The sequence below is a fragment of the Ursus arctos genome, unplaced genomic scaffold (assembly GCF_023065955.2).
Source record: "Ursus arctos isolate Adak ecotype North America unplaced genomic scaffold, UrsArc2.0 scaffold_36, whole genome shotgun sequence".
Lineage (NCBI taxonomy): Eukaryota > Metazoa > Chordata > Mammalia > Carnivora > Ursidae > Ursus > Ursus arctos.
The window spans coordinates 18,582,338-18,590,637 of record NW_026623050.1 but is presented as its reverse complement, the minus strand read 5'-3'; the positions used below and the strand labels follow the sequence as shown (position 1 = coordinate 18,590,637).

The 8,300-nt window shown below is 42.4% G+C and overlaps 1 pseudogene; it reads left to right on the top strand.

Moving 5' to 3' along the window:
• The first annotated feature begins 799 nt into the window (after positions 1-799).
• Positions 800-2,144, top strand: LOC113269738 (tubulin alpha-1A chain-like; annotated as a pseudogene).
• Positions 2,145-8,300: the final 6,156 nt, after the last annotated feature.

Below are 8,300 nucleotides of genomic sequence, written 5' to 3'. Positions count from 1 at the left end.
ATACTTTATCTTCTAAATGTGACTTAATAATAAAAGCCACAATTTGTTAAACACCTCCTCTGTGCCAGGCATGGTTAGACATCTTTACATTTAATCTCCAAAATAACGTGGTGGGGACTGCCTGCCTCCAAAGCTCCCTGAAGAGCTGCTCGTCCTCCACTCACACCCATGTGAGCTTCAGTCCTTGCTGACTCCAGATCCATCAGTCAGTTGCCTTGCAATGCTGGCCATTTTACCTAACTTTCTCAATGAGTTTTCTCATCTGGAAAAATGGGGAATATACAATTAACTTTGCAGAATTGTTGCAAAGCAAAGTGAAATACTATTTCCAAGATATCAAACTAGTGCTTGATGCATAGCAGGTGCTCAATCAGTGCTAATTCTTTCCCATCCCTAACTGTTCTCTCTGGCCAGCTGGTACCCACCCTGTGAGATTCAGTCATCCCAAATGGGAATTAGAAGTGAAATTCTCAGAGTTTCCAAAGGTTATATAAATCCACACAGGCTACACATTTATATAAAGGAGACATGCTACAGGTGTGGGGTTCTTTTGTCACGCAACATGTGAAAAATACCAAATAAGTGACCACAGCATTAGGTGTTGGGGAGTTTGGGACTATGGACTTGGTGGCATGAAAAGTTCAGAGTAATAGTGAAGTTTGAAGACAGAGGGGTTTCAGACACATTTTAAAAAGTGGGCAGTTTCTCTTACATCAACTGCCTAAGGGTCTCTCTGTAAGAAGCAACAACCTCTCCATTTCCTCTCTACCATCTGCTTGGCAGTTGTAAAGTGGCAACCATGCATGAATGCCTCTCCATCCACATTGGTCAGGCTGGTGTCTAAATTGGCAATACCTGCTGGGAGCTTTATTGCCTGGAACACGGCATCCAGCATGATGGTCAGCTGCCAAGTGACAAAACCACTAGAGGAGGAAATGATCCCTTCACACTTTCTCCAGTGAGAAGAGGTGTTGGCAGGCACATGCCCAGGGCCTTGTTTGTAGACCTGGAACCCACAGTCATGATGAAGTTCACCGTGGCACCTACTGCAAGCTCTTCCACCCTGAGAAGCTCATCACAGGCAAGGAAGATGCTGCCAATAACTATGCCTGCAAGCATGACATCATTAGCAAGGAGATCGTTGACCCTGTTTTGGACTGTATTCCAAAACTGGCTGACCAGGGCACAGGTCTTCAGGGGTTCTTGGTTTTCCACAGCTTTGGAGGGGAACTGGTTCTGGGTTCATCTCCCTGCTGATGGAACAACTCTCTGTTGATTATGGCAAGAAGTCCAAGCTGGACTTCTCCATTTAGCCAGCCACCTGGGTATCCACAGCTCTAGTTGAGCTCGACAGCTCCATCCTCACTATGCACATCCTGGAGCACTATGATTTTTCCTCCGTGGTAGACAATTATGCCATCTGTGACATCTGTCATAGAAACCTCAATATTGAACTCCCAACATACACTAACCTGAATAGGTTGATAGGTCAAATTATGTCCTCCATCACTGCTTCCCTCAGATTTGATGGAGCTCTGAATATTGATCAGACAGAATTTCAGACCAAGCTAGTACCCTATCCCTGCTTCTATTTCCCTCTGGCCACATATGTCCCTGTCATCTCTGCTGAGAAATCTTACTATGAACAGCTTTCTATAGCATATTACCAATGCATGCTTTGAGCCAGTCAATCAGATGGTGAAATGTGACCTTTGCCATGGTAAATACATGGCTTGCTTCCTGTTGTACCATGGTGTGGTGGCTCCCAAAGATGTCAGTGCTGCCATAGCCGCCATCAAGACCAAGAGTCCATCCAGTTTGTGGGCTGGCGCTTCACTGGCTTCAAAGTTGACATTAATTACAGCCTCCCACTGTGGTCCCTGATGGGGACCTGGCCAAATACAGCACGCTGTGTGCATGCTGAGCTACACCACTGCCACTGCTGAAGCCTGGGCTCGCCTGGACCACAAGTTTGACCTAATGTATGCCAACCATGCCTCCATTCACTTGTATGTGGGTGAGGCAGGGAGGAAGGAGAATTTTCTGAGGCTCAGGAGGACATGGCTGCCTTTGAGAAGGATTATGAGGAGGTTGGTGTGGATTATGTTGAAGGAGAGGATGAAGGAGAAGGAGAAGAATACTAAAGTTAAAAATGTCACAAAGGTGCTACTTTTATAGGGAACATTATTCTGTTTTAAACATTAAAAATTTGTGGTCTGATCAGTGAATTTGTATGTAGCAGTGTATACTCTGATACACAATTACTGACCTATGCTTTAAAACATGATGCTTTGGGGCACTGGGTGGCTCAGCCGTTAAGCATCTGCCTTCAGTTCAGATCATGATCCCAGGGTCCTGGGATCGAGCCTTGCATCAGGCTCCCTGCTCAGCAGGAAGCCTGCTTCTTCCTCTCACACTCCCCTTTCTTGTTGTGTTCCCTCTCTCGCTGTCTCTCTGTCAAATAAATAAAATCTTTAAAAATAAATAAATAAATAAATAAATAAATAAATAAATAAATAAAATAAAACATGATGCTTTGTTACAGAATCAAGCTTGTTCATTTCTCTGATGGGTTTGAATAAACTGTTCCCTGTCTTTAAATAAATAGACAGATAGATAAATTAATAAATGAATTAATTTTAAAAAGGGAGAAAGTACACTTCAGGTAAGGAAAACATGTGATTCAAGGTAGACATGAAGGTGAAAAAGCCCAGGTGTGCTCAGGTGTCAATGAGATACCAGGGATGTAGGATTTGTACAGAGGTTTAAGATGAGACTAGACCTAAAAGTTCAGGTGGGCTGGGTTATCAGTGATATAGAATGCCGGTACAAGGAGATAGCTGATAGGGAGCCACAGTTTCCGGACCAGTCAAGTAACAGGGTAAAAGCTATGTGCTGGGGAGTATTTGTATGGAAGTTATATACCAGATGGAATTGGGTGGGGCAAAGTAGAGGCCAACTGCAGGTAGTGGATGTGCCGCATCTAAAAGATCCTCAGCCAGACTCCTTCAGCCCTGACTTCATGATTTATTTTAAGTTACCATTTTGGGGTTTGCATCCATCTATTCCCTATCCTTCATCCAAGCTGATGTATGGCAAGGCCTTTGTCACTCAGACTCAGAGTTTCATGATCATCTTCTACTCTTTCCTACCCATGTTACTCATATCCATCTAATTGCATTCACACTGACAACCTCACTCATTCATTTCATTTTAATAGTGTGCTCGGCATCATACCACAAACATCTGTCGCCTGCGTGCTGGCGTCTCCGTCCATGCTGCCAGTTCCCTCCTTTAGACCTGTGTCATTTCTCATCTGATTGACCTCTGCCTCTTCTATTTGGGTCTCTATTTATCAAATCTCACTAGCATTCCAGCTAATTAACAAAGCACACAGAAATAGACTATTAGTACCAGACAGAGCCTTAAAAGTCATCTAGCCCAACCCTTACAAAAAGGGAACTGGGGCTCTGTGAGATAAAGTCACACTGGATGGTAGAAGAACTTAAACCTAGGTGTGTGGATGTCTGCAGCTGCTCTTAACGCGGCTATATTGTCGCCTGTGTGATTATAGTGTATGACAATTCTGCTAGCTTGATGAAGCACAAAACCAGGACCTGCAGAGCTAGAAATAGAGTCTAAACTTGCTGCTTAATAAAAATAAGAACGTAAAATTCTCATTTATAAGAAAGTAAAATACTCATCAACCTCCTTCTGTTAGAGCCTACGGACACAATCCAAAGAATCTCCTGAGTAAAGCAGGGTGTGGGAAAATACCATCCACGGTCCAAACCAGCCCGCTGCCTGTTTATATATATATATATATTTTTTTTTCTTTTTTTGAGAGGCAGAGGGTGGGGGAGGGGCAGAGGGAGAGGGAGACAGAATCTTAGGCAGGCTCCACATCTAGCACAGAGCTGACTTGGGGCTTGACTTCAGGACCCTGAGATCATGACCTGAGCTGAAATCAAGACTTGGACACAACCCACTGATCCACCCAGGTGCCCCACAGTACCTGTTTTTATAAATCGAGTCACAGTGGGTGTAGCTTGGATCACAGACACACCCATTCATTTACATATTGTCTATGGCTGTTCTTGAGCTACAATGACGGAGTTGAATAATTGTGACAGAGATTCTATGACCTACAAAACCTAAATTTTTATTGTGTCTTCTTTTACAAGAAAAGTTTACTGAACTCTGGATTAGAGCATTTAGTTTCATGCAAAGTTAACATGAATTTCACCTCCTGGATGAGGGTTTTCTGGGAAAGCCATCCAAGGTGGTGGCTGGCTGGCTTAGAGTTTGGCACACAACCGTGGCAGTTCTTAACTCCTACCTTTTTGGGTCCTAAGTTTTGAGCTCCTTTGACACCAATTCATCCGAAGTATTTTCTGCCTCTGCAGGCATAGATATAATTTCATGTGCCAGCACCTCCTCATGACCTATTCTCTTCCAATAGGCCTCCCTCTCTCCAGCCTAAAGCTCCAAGCAGCATTCCCCATAGCTGCTGGTGCTCTGCACCATGAGCTAACCACAGAGCACATGCCCAGACTGGGCATCCTTCTCATGTAAATTGTACTCATGGCCCCACTGCCTGGGGTTAAGCTGCTTCACCCCAGCTACATATCAGAATCTTGGGATGCTTTTTAAAAGTACAGCTATCCCAGTCTCACCTGGAAAGTAGGATATATGAAAAGTACATATTCTTTTGAAGCCCTTAAGGGAGGGCTTCCCCACCTGTCCTATCGGAAGGAGAATGCCCCCAATGGTCTCTGCCCTATTCAATCCTGTTTTATTTTTTTTTAATAGCATTTATCAGTGTCTGACAGATTAGAGTCTGCTTGCTTCTTTATTGTCTGTCTTTTCATCACATAATATGAGCTTCATGAAAGCGAAGACTGTGTCTTAAGTACCAAGAACAGCGTCTGATCCACAATAAAGGTCCAAAGATATCTGTGAAATCTTTTTGGGTGGTCTTCCTTCATCTGTTCCTGGCTTATCTGTCCAGCTGTAACTCCTCCTGTCCCCACAACCATGTTCCTCTAAACCACCCACTTAGAGCAGTCCAAGCACACAATGCTGCCTCAGTACTGCCACTCTACCATGCATACTTCTACTTCTTCCCTCCTCTGCCTGGAATGTCCTTTTCCCCTCTACATTTGGCTGGTGAGTTCACGATGGCTCTTTCACAAGCCACTTCAAAGTTGCTTCCTGTTCCCTCACTCTGGTAAGCAGAGGTGACCGCCTTCACCTTTCAGCTGGATTACAGAGAACATCCCATTGTTAGGGTTATTGAATACACGAAGGCCTCCTGTCCCTAAACTAGAGGTTCCCTCATGGTATTCACCTTTATTCTCAGAGCCTAATGCTTTACTTGGCAATACTGAACCTTAAATGAATTTTTTCGAATAAATGAATAGATGGGTGGAAAAAGTAGGAAAGGAAGCAAGAGAGGAAAGGGAGAAGGAGAAACGGAAAGAGGAAGAAGGAAAAAGGGAGGGAGAGGAAGAGAGAGAAGAGATGAAAAACCACAGAGTCTACTGCCTGGTGCTCACGGTTCAGCATTTATTGCTAAACTAGCCAGTGCTGTATTGTGAAGAAAAGAGGGCAGCCCCAGAGACAGGATCTGTTCAGTGATTTCTTTTGAAGACTTTACTGTTTGCTATTGCCAAGTCTTCTTGAAGATGCTGCCACAGGGAAGAAGGGATGGGCCTTCCCAACCAGACTTGGGGGAATGTTTCAAAAGCCCTTTTCTTAGGACCCTCTGAATCCCAGACTTGGTAACATGGTGGAGGAGAGCAGCCAGGAGAACAGCTAGCAGGGGCTGAACAGCCTCAAAAGTGCCTGGCTTCTAATGTTTTTAACACATCCTCTGCTCTTCTCCAAGACGTATTCAAAGCCATCTGTGGCACTGAACATTTTAAATTAAAGGTTTTATGACTCCTTTAAAGTATACCTAAGTGAGGGGACAATACAGGAATATTTTCCTCAGATGGGAAAGCAATCAAAAATGTTTTCCTCCATAATGAAACCTTGCCTTCTCCAGTAAATAGGAATTTTCACTTGGGTCAGGGAAGGATAGAAGAAGGAAGAGAGACTGCAGTTGAGGAATTTGCATGTACTCCAAAGGGCATTTTGCATATGGCTGTTTGTGATGATGTGCCTTTAAAAATATAGCTCTATTATGGATGCATTTCATTAGTTAAAAGGGTGACATTTTTCTGTATTAATGAAATAGAGTTAAGTTCTAATCAGATGAACCTGACATAAATATTCAATTCTAACTGGTAGAGTTTTTACATTTTCATTGATGATAAAAAATGGCTTCCTGATTAAATGAGAAATCCAGCTGCTTCTTAGAAGAATAGTGGGGCAGAAAAGGAACATAAAATAAAGATGTATTACAGAGGATAGCAAAGCTATGCAAGTTTTCACATTTTTCTTGAATGCATATGACAGGGCACCAGTGGAAAGCCCTGCTGGAAATGATTTACAACAGGTGAAACTAAGGCTCGGCTAAGTTAATTGAACTTGCCCTGAGTCACCCAGCAAATCTGTGGCAGGAATGGGATTTGAACCCAGAGCCATTGAGTTATGATGCTATTCCTAACCTCAGCAGCATCCACGTTTATACAGAGACAGCAGGAATGTTATTGCAAAGCTTAACACCAAAAAAAACCCTGGCTGCTAAAGCTGAATTCTATGGCTAATTCTACCAGGCCACATACCATGGCACCCTGGTAGTCTGGTAGGTTGTGCCACTGACTGGTCAGTGGTCATTCTTCCCCCAGAATGCGCAATAAGGCTGCAGTCATCTATTTCTACAGTTTATTGTTTTAATGCTACCTTTTTTTTCATTGTAATTTATTGGGGGAAAAACTTGCTATATCAAGGACAGTTAAATTTTTCTAACTTGGGCCTTATTAAATTCAGGATTTGTGGTAATTCCACCCAAACGGAAGCTGAAATTTGTGCTATTTTTGAAGAAAAGATGAGTAAGCAAATTAATAGCATAATAAAGAACATATTTAACTTACTTAAATTAATCATGTGTTTTTGAGGATGTTGGCAGGGAATGGTTTGGAGTATAAATGATAGGAACAACTGCCACATGCCAAGTGTGTGTGGCCAGGCCAAGAGTAAAGAGATAATGTGACAAGGAGGGCACTTGCTGTGATGAGCACTGGGTGGTATATGTATAAGTGATGAATCACTAAATTCTACTCCTGAAACCAATATTACACTATATGTTAACTAGAATTTAAATAAAAATTGGAAGAAAAAGAGAAAGAACGTGACACATTATCGACTACGGTCTCTATAACAAACCTATGACATGGTCCTATTTTACAGATAAGAAAACTGAGAAAGACATTATTTGATTTGTCCAAGGTATCACAGTAGGGTAGAAGCAGCATTTCAACCAAGTCTAACTGGCTTCAAAGCCTGTGTTCTCACCTTCGTGCTATATTATAATAATTCCTGGTCTTCTGGGAGTCCCAGGCCTCATAAGAATAGTATGAAAGGCAAGAAGCAGAACACATTCAAAATGTTGCCTACAATCTCAAAGAGATTTTGACTCAAGAATGCCTATCTTACTGCCTATTTTTTTTAAAGATTTTATTTATTTATTTGACAGAGAGAGCGAGAATGAGGCCGGTGGAGAGGCAGAGGCAGAGGGAGAAGCAGACTCCTCGCTGAGCAGGGAGCCCGACAGGGGATCCATCCCAGGACCCTGGGATCATGACCTGAGCCGAAGGCAGATGCCTAACCGACTGAGCCACCCAGGCACCCAGTTACTGCCTATTTTTAAATCTCTTTTCTTCTGTTCATAAAAGTGGAGCATTTATTTGAAACCATTTTGCTAGCAGAATATTTTTTTTGATGATTATTTAGAAAGCAACACAACCTTTTGATTTGCAAATAGATTAATTCTGACTTTTCATTAGTTCCTCTTTAGGTGATGTTAGTGAGATTTTATTGTATAAAGATGAAGTTGAGTGTATCCTTAACACTAGTTGATAATTTATACAACTATTTTATTTGGGGCAGTAGCCTGGTTGTTCCATGAACTGGTCCAGTGCAAAGCTGGCAATGGCCTGCCATTAGGGTGCCAGCAATGTGCTAGAGTCGAGATAAAGGCTGAAGGCAATGTCACTCAGAGCTAAGTCATAGCCTGTGGCAGAAGGAAAAATAAATAATACTGAGACTGTCTTTACCAAGATTTTGATAATTTCTTCATTATGAATTTTTTGCTTTAATTTTTATTTTTAAAATATTGCATTAAGATATTACTC